Source organism: Budorcas taxicolor, chromosome X, assembly GCF_023091745.1.
Source record: "Budorcas taxicolor isolate Tak-1 chromosome X, Takin1.1, whole genome shotgun sequence".
NCBI lineage: Eukaryota > Metazoa > Chordata > Mammalia > Artiodactyla > Bovidae > Budorcas > Budorcas taxicolor.
Window position 1 is genome coordinate 130,296,172 of NC_068935.1, and position 11,626 is coordinate 130,307,797.

Consider the following 11,626-nt stretch of genomic DNA (forward strand, 5'->3'; position numbering starts at 1 on the left):
CCCACCAGACTCCTCCATCCATGGGATTCTCCAGGCAAGAGTACTGGAGTGGGGTGCCAGTGCCTTCTCCAGTACAGGTTTGGGACATGGGGTGTGTGTGTGTGTGTGTGTGTGTGTGTGTGTGTGTGTGTGTATTCCCTGGAGGCTCAGATGGTAAAGAGTCTACCTGCAATGCAGGAAATCAGAGTTCTGTCCTTGAGTTGGGAAGATCCCTGGGAGAAGGAAATGGCAACTCACTCCAGTATTCTTGACTGGAAAACCCCATGGACAGAGGAGCCTGGAGATCTACAGTCCATAGAGTGGCAAAGAGTTGGACATGACTGAGCAACTTCACTTTCATACACACACACACACACACGTGTATAAATATGTGTGTGACTGTATGTGTTTAACAAATACTCCCTCTCTCTCCCTCATGGGACATAGACATAAAGGACATTCCAGTTCGTTAAAGGTAGAGATACCCTCACACTTAAGTGGTAACCCTGGGTAATGCTTGCCTGATAATGGAGTGGTGGTAGAAGAGTGATGTCTGTAAGCCTTGATTCTTAGGCATTTGATGGGCACAGATAATGTTGCCCATCTTAGGAAATAATCAGAGTAAACAAGAGTCGCTATAATAATGTGGCTTCCAATAGGACTTTAAAAAAAAAAGAAAAAAACCAAGTGCTATTTTAGCATGTGCCTGAGGGTGAATGTTTACAGTAGAGAGCTTTGAGATTTCTGTGTTATCTGGATATAAATAGAACTTTTGAGCCCCTTGGAAGAAAGCTTAGGTATTTACCAAGTTGACCACTATTTTCTGCTGCTGACCAGCAAAAGGCTTTCCAAATGTTTTTCTGATTGTATCAGCCCTTTAAGATGGATGTTTTGATATGACCTCATTGACTAGGTGACTTTCAGAGATGACAGACCCGTCACCAACTTGACACAGTATCTCCCCACACATCTCAGTCTACAAAGCCAGGACCAGGCATTTGTTTTCCGGTTAACATGAACACCAAATTAATGTGTGGTTTCTACAGAAACTGTGCTTTCTCCTTTCTTGTGTTTATAATAGATGTCTAACCAAAAGACTTGGTCAAGAACTACATTCCTCTGGGTCACTCTCATGCATCCTGTACCTGTCATCACTCATATCCCTAAAGACTCATATAATTATGCCCAAATTCCACTCTCCATTCAGTTGGGTTAATTGCTAATATAAGATCAGCAACATTGTGTTCTTAACTTGGGTGTTATTTTTAAGACATTTTAAAAAATGCAAGATGTTAATTAGCAGTAAACATTGACTAGATTGAAACAAAACCTTTCCTTCAAGGTAACACCAAGTATATAAGAGATGCTTTAAAGTGATTTGAAGATCCTTTGCAACTTGCATCATCAGTCAAGTACAATAGTTATGTTTATATTGTCATGACTCTAGCCTTTGAAACTTGTAAAACTAGTATAAAGATAATCAGGGTACAAAATAAAAGGTCTTCTCTGTCACTGGTAGCTTCTTAATGGAATAAGACATTATGGAGTTCTTTTACATTAAAAGGCAATTGTGCCAGGGACTAGGAGGTATAAAAAGATAGAAAATGGCCCCCACCATTAAGGAGTTTATTATCATGGGGAGATAGAGTTGGAAGCCAGTGGTTTTAAAGACAGCAAAGGCCCAATGATCATTTCCAGGGGACAGTTTATTGGTAAATAAGAAATGAATGCTATTAATCAGATAATAATACACATTCAGATTTATTGCATAGTTCTCTGTGTTCCATGTAACATCTCATTTAATCTTTACTACAGCCCTATGAAGTAGGATATTTGTATCACCGTTTTGCAGTCAGGGAAAAGGTACAGTCAGGTTAAGTGACTTCCCAATGCATACAGGTAGCAAGTGGTACAGCCAGGATCTAGAAGAACTGAAGAAATTCTGTATCAGAATCTGCATCACAACCTCTGTGTTGTTTTACCATTTTGATGTCAAAGTGGGAAAATCAACTTTACCACCTAGTGTAGTAACAAAGGGTGGGTGAAAAGAGAACTTTTCATTTTGTGCCCTGGTCTGTCTGTGCACCACTTTTACAAATTTGGAAAGCAGGAGTCGTGATAATGTAAAAATAGTTGCATCTTGACTAGTCAAGTAATGGTAAAAGGATCTTAAATCACATTTGGATATCTCTTTCATGTTCTGTGTTGGAAGAGGGTTGCCCTTCAGCCTACAGATGTTTCTTGCATGCTTCAAACCTTAGATGTGTTATCTTAGGAAGAAAACCACATTAAAAACATTGAAGGTTGCTGGCTCCATAGTGGCAGATAACTGGATAAATAGCACAATTTGGAGTTTGGTGGTATATATTTAGCTGCTCTAAGACTTAGTTTGGTCCCTTGTAAAAGGAGAATAATGGTATCTACCTTATAGGGTCTTTGTAAGTATTACATGAGCTATTGTTAGTAAAATGCTTAACTTTATGCCTGGCACATAAAAAAATACTCCATGATAACGACAAAGAAGATAATAATGATGATAGTGATGGTGATGATGATAAAACTTTCTCTGCTGATTGCCGGCTCAATTTTCAGTCAGTTCAGACACACCTTTTGAAGGAGGTCGCCATTTTCTCCATGACCTCCACCATAGTTTGGTCTCAGGTCCAACTACAGGGAGGGAACACAGCCCTGCCCATCAACAGAAAAGTGAAGTCACTCAGTTGTGCCTGACTGTTTGCAGCCCCATGGACTGTAGCCTACCAGGTTCCTCTGTCCATGAGATTTTCCAGGCAAGAGTAGTGGAGTAGGTTGCTATTTCCTTCTCCAGGAGATCTTCCCGACCCAGGGATTGACCCTGGGTCTCGTGCATTGTAGGCAGACGCTTTACCCTCTGAGCCACCAGAGATCAACAGAAGATTGGATTAAAGATTTACTGAGCATGGCCCTACCCATCAGAACACGACCCAGTTTCCCCCACAGTCAGTCTCTCCCATCAGGAAGCTTCCATAAGCCTCTTGTCCTTCTCTATCAGAGGGCAGACAGAATGAAAACCACAGTCACAGAAAATTAATCAAACTTATCACATGGACCTCAGTCGTGTCCAACTCTTTGCAACCCTATGGACTGCAGCATGCCAGGCTTCTCTGTCCATCACCAACTCCCAGAGCTTGCTCAAACTCGTGTCCTTTGAGCCGATGGTGTCATCCAACCATCTCATCCTCTGTCGTCCCCTTCTCCTCCTGCCTTCAATCTTTCCCAGCATCAGGGTCTTTTTCAATGAGTCAGTTCTTTGCATCAGGTGGCCAAAGTATTGGAGTTTTAGCTTCAGCATCAGTCCTTCCAATGAATATTCAGGACTGATTTCCTTTAGGATTGACTGGTTTGATCTCCTTGGAGTCCCAGGGACTCTCAAGAGTCTTCTCCAACACCACAGTTCAAAAGCATCAATTCTTCGGTGCTGTTTTCTTTACATCCAACTGTTTTCTTTACATACAACTCTCACATCCATACATAACTACTGGAAAAGCCATAGCTTTGACTAGATGGACCTTTGTCAGCAAAGTGATGTCTCTGCTTTTTAATATGCTGTCTAGGTTGGTCATAGCTTTCCTTCCAAGGAGTAAGTGTCTTTTAATTTCATGGCTTCAGTCACCATCTGCAGTGATTTTGGAGCCCCCCAAAATAAAGTCTGTCACTGTTTCCATTGTTTCCCCATCTATTTGCCATGAAGTGATGGGACCGGATGCCATGATCTTCATTTTTTGAATGTTGAGTTTTATACCAGCTTTTTCACTCTCCTCTTTCACCTTCATCAAGAGGCTCTTTAATTCCTCTTCACTTTCTGCCATAAGGGTGGTGTCATCAGCGTATCTGAGATTATTTATATTTATCCTGGTAATCTTGATACCAGCTTGTGCCTCATCCAGTCTGACATTTCGCATGGTGTACTCTGCATATAAGCTAAATAAGCAGGGTGACGATATACATCTTTGACGTACTCCTTTCTCAGTTTGGAATCAGTTCGTTGTTCCATGTCCGGTTCTAACTGTTGCTTCTTGACCTGCATACAGATTTCACAGGAAGCAGATAAGGTGGTCTGGTGTTCCCATTTCTTGAAGAATTATCCACAGTTTGTTGTGATCCACATAGTCAAAGGCTTTAGCGTAGTCAATGAAGAAGAAGTAGATGTTTTTCTGGAATTCTCTTGCTTTTTCTATGATCCAACGGATGTTGGCAATTTGATCTCTGGTTCCTCTGCCAGATTTTAGAGTCTTAAATTTTAGGATACTGAGGTGAGATGTTCTATGTATTTTGCTTTTGAATATAATGTTCATAATATAGAAATTATCCTTCAGCCAGTTCTTCTATCATCCATTAATGACTTCCACATACTTAATCTCTGCCATCTCTCTGAGATCTTATAAAAGCATTTAAAAGAAAATTTTACCAATTACCCTAACTGGAGTTGAGCCAAACTAGGTGAGAGGATTTTTGCTCTAGATGAAAGTTTCTTTACCCCTCCACCACTGCCCCCTCTGCCTGAGTATTAGAATTTACAGAACATGATTCTGAACAATCTTGTAAACAGATTAGAACATTTCTGGAGATAAAAGAAATAGTGTGATAATGTTGCCTGTAAATGGAATATCTCACCTAATTCATTATGCATACTATATATACATCTAATTCCAGTTGGTATTGTCCACTGTAACCAGGCACACTGAATTTCAATAAATAATTCCCTGGACATTCTTTATCTAAATTAGTTTATAATTGTGTTCACTGAGCATTATGTGTTCTTTGTGATTTGAGATGAGACGTCAAGAAAGGCTTCCTCAGATTCCAGAATTCCTTCCATTCACTATCACAGAAAGTGTACTCTCAGATTCTAGAATACTAATTGAAAGTTAAGGCACATTTTTAAAAATCTGTTATATGTAATTAAACCAAATGGTTAGCCCTACTTGCTATTGTGTGCCTATATAAGCATTTTATTTGTATTCAATTCTATAAAAAAGAAGCATTTAGTTGCTTTTTTTCTTTCATCTTTGCAAAGCAATATTTACAGTGTATTCTTAGATATGAGAGGGTGCTAAAACACAGACTTATAAATAGGACCAAATTTCATTGAATTGGAAGAAAAATTCACTGCTAAGAGTGTGTGTATGTGTGTGTGTGTGTTATTTTTATGCCCAAACATTGTCATCACTCTTCAGAGTCTGAAATGATGAGACTATTTTTGTGGATCTCATGTAATTCATTTACAGTCACAGCATGTAGGAAAATCTCTCCAGATCGGCATATTAGGGTGTATAGTGGGGAGAAGTAATATAGCTTTAATTTTAGTAATGAAGACTGGGTGATTTTCTGTCTTTTAGTTTTTCTTTCTGCATAGGCTTCACTTCCCCTGCCAGTAAACCTCCATTGTTACGATGTGAATGAGCATGAGGGACAGGCAGCTGGATTTTCACTCTAAATTGCTAGCTTGCATGCACTGCCAGCTGCCAATATCAAGTGCTCATCCCTGTCTCATGACTCGCCATTGACCTCAGTGAGATAAACCATCGGTTGTGTGCCTAATACTGACTTATCCCTGGCTTTGGGGTGTACACTAGATATCGAGGGCTTAAGTTAAGGTTAGGAGAGCCCACCCAGGCATTAATTAGGCCAGTAGGTGAAAAGTGGAATCCAGCAACATAGATCAGAAGTAAAGCAGAAGATGCACTGGAAACTAGTCTGGAAACAAACAAACAAAAAACCTTCCTGGATATAGCAATATTAAATCTGATTCAGTGAAAGAAGATTTTTAAATGATGATCCCTCAGTGGTGTAAAAACTGAGAACAAACTCTGTCTCTGATATTTGGCACTTGGCATACTTCCCTCCAAGCACCCAATAAACCTCTGGAGGATAACTGAAAGAATGAATGTGAATGTTGAAAGCCCAGTTCAGTGTTACACCCTCCGCTCTGTCTGTCTATTTTCCTGCATGCCTACTTCTGTCTTCTCTCACTCTTATGTTTTCTCTCTCTCTGTCTGTCCCTCTCTTGACTGATATTCTCTCCTCCCCCATCCATGTGACATGACCATATCATGACTTAACTCCTGAGTTAATATCTCTATTGCAAAGACCAACCCCCATGGAGCCAAACTTCTTAGAATGAATTCCAAATAATCTGTGCCCCACCTTCTCAAAAAAGTGCTGGGGTCAACTTAAAATAAAAATGCATAGACACTTGAATCCAGGCTAGGCAAAAGGAATTTAAATTACGATCAAGAATCATATAAAGAAAGTGAGACTATAATAGGAATAAAATAATGAAATGAAATAGTCACCATAACATGTAATTTACCTGGCAGGCAAGGTAATTAGGGAAACATTACATATCATAAAACTGCCACCCCTAATAGAAGAAGTTGTCATTTTTTCAAAAACCAGCTCTTATCATAATGTTTGACACATAGTAGGTACTCAGTAAACATTTGTCAGATAACTGAAAGAAGATAAACAGTTTCATGGAGAAAATATAACACAGAAACACATAGACCACATTCACATGCAGACAAACACATTCACACAAATAAGATATAAGTCAATGTGAGTATTTTTCATCCAACTAGCAATACAACAGGGGCTACTTTATATCTCTATACAAAATGTGGATATCTTTTCTGCAAGAATTCTGATCCTAGCTGAGTGATAACGTGAGATAGTAGTTCAGAGAAGGCTCTAGTCCTGCTTACAACAACTTTGGCTATATAGCAAAAATGGAATCAAGTGACCCAAACTAATATAAACTAAAAGCCATCATTTATTATTAAGATACAATAACATGGACCTCAAAGGCCTTGGCAATAGATTAGAATGAAAGCTAAAGACACCATCTACATTCCATGCCTCTCTCATCGCCACCCATTCTGCAAGTCTTCCTCATTTCTTTCTCTTTTTCTCAAAGTTTCTGTATCTCTCTCCTCTTCTTGTAATCCTCTGTTTTTTAATTTTGCACCCCACCAATCATGGGTTTATATTGTCTCCTCTTAAATAAGACATCCTGGTGGAAACTGGAATCTCAATCCAAATTCCAAATTTTCAGAGAACATGCTCTCTTTTGTTTAGTCAGATATTCAAGTCTGGACCAGTCAACTGTATAGGAAGCCAAGGACATATCAGAGAAAATGGTTGCTAGGGGACTACTCTTACCTTTCAGGTGGGAGTGGGTGTCCTGAAGGAAGGATTCTGTAGCAGGCAAGATAGTATTATTGAATTCATTGCTTTCAGTGGATGGAACACTTAATACATGGCTAGAAGCAAGAGATCTTAGAATTACTGGTGGAAAACATATCACCTCTTGCAAGTATAACCCTTCCCAGCTCATGATTTTGGCCAAAGCTTATTTACAAAAATAAGCTTATCAATGGGCATCTGATAGGTATACACATTCTGTTTTTTAAAGAAACAGACCCTATGATCTTGCTTTCAAATGACTATATGGACAATTTAAATAAACATCATGTTTTTAAATTGAAGAAACTGGTTTATATTCTCACTGAGATAAAAAGTCATCCTACCTTTATTTTTTTAAATTTGTAATGTTGTATTAGTTTCTGCTGTGTAGTACAGTAAGTCAGTTATACATATATATATATATATATATATACACACACATATATATATCTCTACTCTTTTTGAGATTCTTTTCCCATACAGTTCCCTATGCTATACCTTAGGTCATTATTAGTTATCTATTTTATTATAGTAGAATGTATCTGTTAATCCGAATCTCCCAATTTATCCCAACCCCCCTTTCTACCCTGGTAACCATAAGATTGTTTTCTACATCTGTGACACTATTTCTGTTGTGTAAATTAGTTCATTTCATACTACCTTTAAACACCGTCTTCCAACAACACAAGAGAAGACTCTACACATGGACATCACCAGATGGTCAACACCAAAATCAGATTGATTATATTCTTTGAAGCCAAAGATGGAGAAGCTCTATACAGTCAGCAAAAACAAGACTGGGAGCTGACTGAGGCTCAGATCATGAATTTCTTATTTCAAAATTCAGACTTAAATTGAAGAAAGTAGGAAAAACCACTAGACCATTCTGGTATGACCTAAATCAAATCCCTTGTGATTATACAGTAGAAGTGACAAATAGATTTAAGGGACTAGGTCTGATAGATAGAGTGCCTGATGAACTATGGACAGAGATTCATGGCATTGTACAGGAGGCAGTGATCAAGACTATCACCAAGAACAAGAAATGCAGAAAAGCAAAATGGTTGTCTGAGGAGGCCTTACAAACAGCTGTGTAAAGAAGAGAAGCCAAAAGCAAAGGAGAAAAGGAAAGACATACCCATTTGAATGCAGAGTTCCAAAGAATAGCAAGGGGAGATAAGAAAGCCTTCCTCAGTGATCAGTGCAAAGAAATAGACGAAAACAATAGAATGGAAAAGACTAGAGATCTCTTCAAGAAAATTAGAGTTACCAAGGGAACATTTCATGCCAAGATGGGCTCAATAAAGGACAGAAATGGTATGGACCTAAGACAAGCAGAAGATATCAAGAAGAGGTGGCAAGAATAGACAGAAGAACTGTATAAAAAGATCTTCACAACCAAGATAATCACAATGGTGTGATCACTCACCTAGAGCCAGACATCCTGGTATGCTAAGTCAAGTGGGACTTAGAAGCATCACTACAAACAAAGCTAGTGCAGGTGATGGAATTCCAGTGGAGCTATTTCAAATCCTGAAAGATGATGCTGTGAACGTGCTGCACTCAATATGCCAGCAAATTTGGAACACTCAGCAGTGGCCACAGGACTGGAAGAGGTCAGTTTTCATTCCAACCCCAAAGAAAGGCAATGCCAAAGAATGTTCAAACTACCGCACAATTGCATTCATCTCATATGCTAGTAAAGTAATGCTCAAAATTCTCCAAGCCAGGCTTCAACAGTACATGAACCGTGAACTTCCAGATGTTCAAGCTGGTTTTAGAAAAGACAGAGGAACCAGAGATCAAATTGCCAACACCCGCTGGATCATCGAAAAAGCAAGAGAGTTCCAGAAAAACATCTATTTCTGCTTTATTGACTATGCCAAAGCCTTTGACTGTGTGGATCACAATAAACTGTGGAAAATTCTGAAAGAGATGGAAATACAAGATCACCTGACCTGCCTCTTGAGAAATTTGTATGCAGGTCAGGAAGCAACAGTTAGAAGTGGCCATGGAACAACAGACTGGTTCCAAATAGGAAAAGGAGTACGTCAAGGCTGTATATTGTCACCCTGCTTATTTAACTTCTATGCAGAGTACATCATGAGAAACGCTGGACTGGATGAAGCACAAGCTGGAATCAAGATTGCCAGGAAAAATATCGATAACCTCAGATATGCAGATGACACCACCCTTATGGCAGAAAGCGAAGAAGAACTAAAGAGCCTCTTGATGAAAGTGAAAGAGGGAGTGAAAAAGTTGGCTTAAAGCTCAACATTCAGAAAACGAAGATCATGGCATCCAGTCCCATCACTTCATGGCAAATCAATGGGGAGACAGTGGAAACAGTGGCTGATTTTATATTTGGGGGGCTCCAAAATCACTGCAGATGGTGAGTGCAGCCATGAAATTAAAAGACACTCCTTGCAAGGAAAGTTATGACCAACCTATATAGCATATTCAAAAGCAGAGACATTACTTTGCCAACAAAGGTCCATCTGGTCAAGGCTATGGTTTTTCCAGTAGTCTATGGATGTGAGAGTTGGACTGTGAAGAAAGCTGAGCACCGAAGAATTGATGCTTTTAAACTGTGGAGTTGGAGAAGACTCTGGAGAGTCCCTTGGACTGTAAGGAGATCCAACTAGTCCATCCTAAATGAGATCAGTCCTGAGTGTTCATTGGAAGGGCTGATTTTGAAGCTGAAACTCCAATACTTCAGCCACCTGATGTGAAGAGCTAACTCACTGGAAAAGACCCAGATATTGGGGAAGATTGAAGGCAGGAGGAGAAGGGGACGACAGAGGATGAGATGGTTAGATGGCATCACCAACTCAATGGACATGAATTTGGGTAAACTCCAGGAGTTGGTGATGGACAGGGAGGCCTGGCGTGCTGCAGTCCATGGGGTCACAAAGAGTCGCATGTGACTGAGTGACTGAACTGAACGAACTTAAATGGAAATGGGCCTCAGATGTCCTTGAGCACAGAGTCCATTTTTTTCTCAGAACAGAAGTTAAAATCCACCCTGAGTCCTGCATGAGAACTCAGAGATTCCATCCATACCCCAGATTAACAGATTATAGGATATAGGAGAGAGATTTTGACTGAAAGTTTTACTGGAAAGGTGTTAGGGTCAACTGCCATGAGCACCAGAGCAGCCTTGTGGTCCCGAGGACTGTGTGGGTCACAGGTGATAGAGAGAAAACATGTGATGACATCAGATTCCCAAATATCTTTCCCTTGAAAGCATTCATGACATAGGTGTTAAATCAGCTTATAGTAAGCAAGAGATGGCAATTGCATATAGTTGGGCCAGAATGCAGCATTGTTAGGATAGGAATGAGTCAGTCCCCTATCCCCATATAGTAAAACATTCAAAGCTGGTTCATTCCTACCATGGGTGAGAACAGAATTTTCAGGTAGGTCCAGACTTATCTGTGTCCACCTCCTCTTTCTTCACAGCCAAAAAACAAACTGGATAGAAGTCACATTAATGCACTGGGCGGAAAGAAGGTAATACATATAATAACTTGTATAGTAAGTTATAATAATAACTTGTCCTTTGTCCAGTTCCCACCAAACATATAAAATTTAGAAAACTATTTCACTCTGCTTGTTGTAGTGGAATTGCAAAAGCGCAAGGCACAGTAATAAACACAGGCCAATAGATTCAGACTGAGACCTAGCAGACCCTTGGAGGAAAAAATGATTAATAGTAACAGAATGACATCCTTGAGAAGCTGATCTCCTATCTCTGAGACAACAATAATCTAACTTTACAGAACAAACAGCACCACTAGACTGGGACTTGAGCCATCTTAGTGCATTCTGAAGAAACGGAGGAACTAAAAGAACAGCTTTAGAATCGCAGTCAGGAAACCTGCCAGTAAGACAATGGTTGGAGTGCACTTGGCAGGCTTTAGGGAAATGCCAGCTGAATCCAATATGTTCATTACACAATGCAAGCGAAATCTGAGCAAGTGGAAACCCAGCTGAAGTAAATGTAGTTGGAAAGCAGTAATAAAAAAATCAGGAAATGGGGCGAATGTGGTTAGAAAGCAGTAATAAAAATCAGTCAGGGAACTTGGGGATTTCTTAGGACTTGTGGACCAAATAAAAAAGATTGGAATATATAGGGCAGTGGTTCTCAAAGGAGCAGCATCAGTCTGCCAACTTGTTAGAAATGCAGTTTCTTAGCCTTGTCCCTGTCTTGCTGAATCAGAAGCTCTGGGGGTGGGACTCAGAAAGTTGTGCTTTTTAACAAGTACTGCAGGTGAATGGTTATGGGGAGGCATTTGTATTGTTCATTTGATTTGTCATTGGTGATGACAAATCCAAGGGGGTAGTTGGGATAGAAACCTGATGCCTCTCAGTATACCAGGATTCTAGCAAGATTGTACTTCCTGGCCCCATTGTGTTCGCC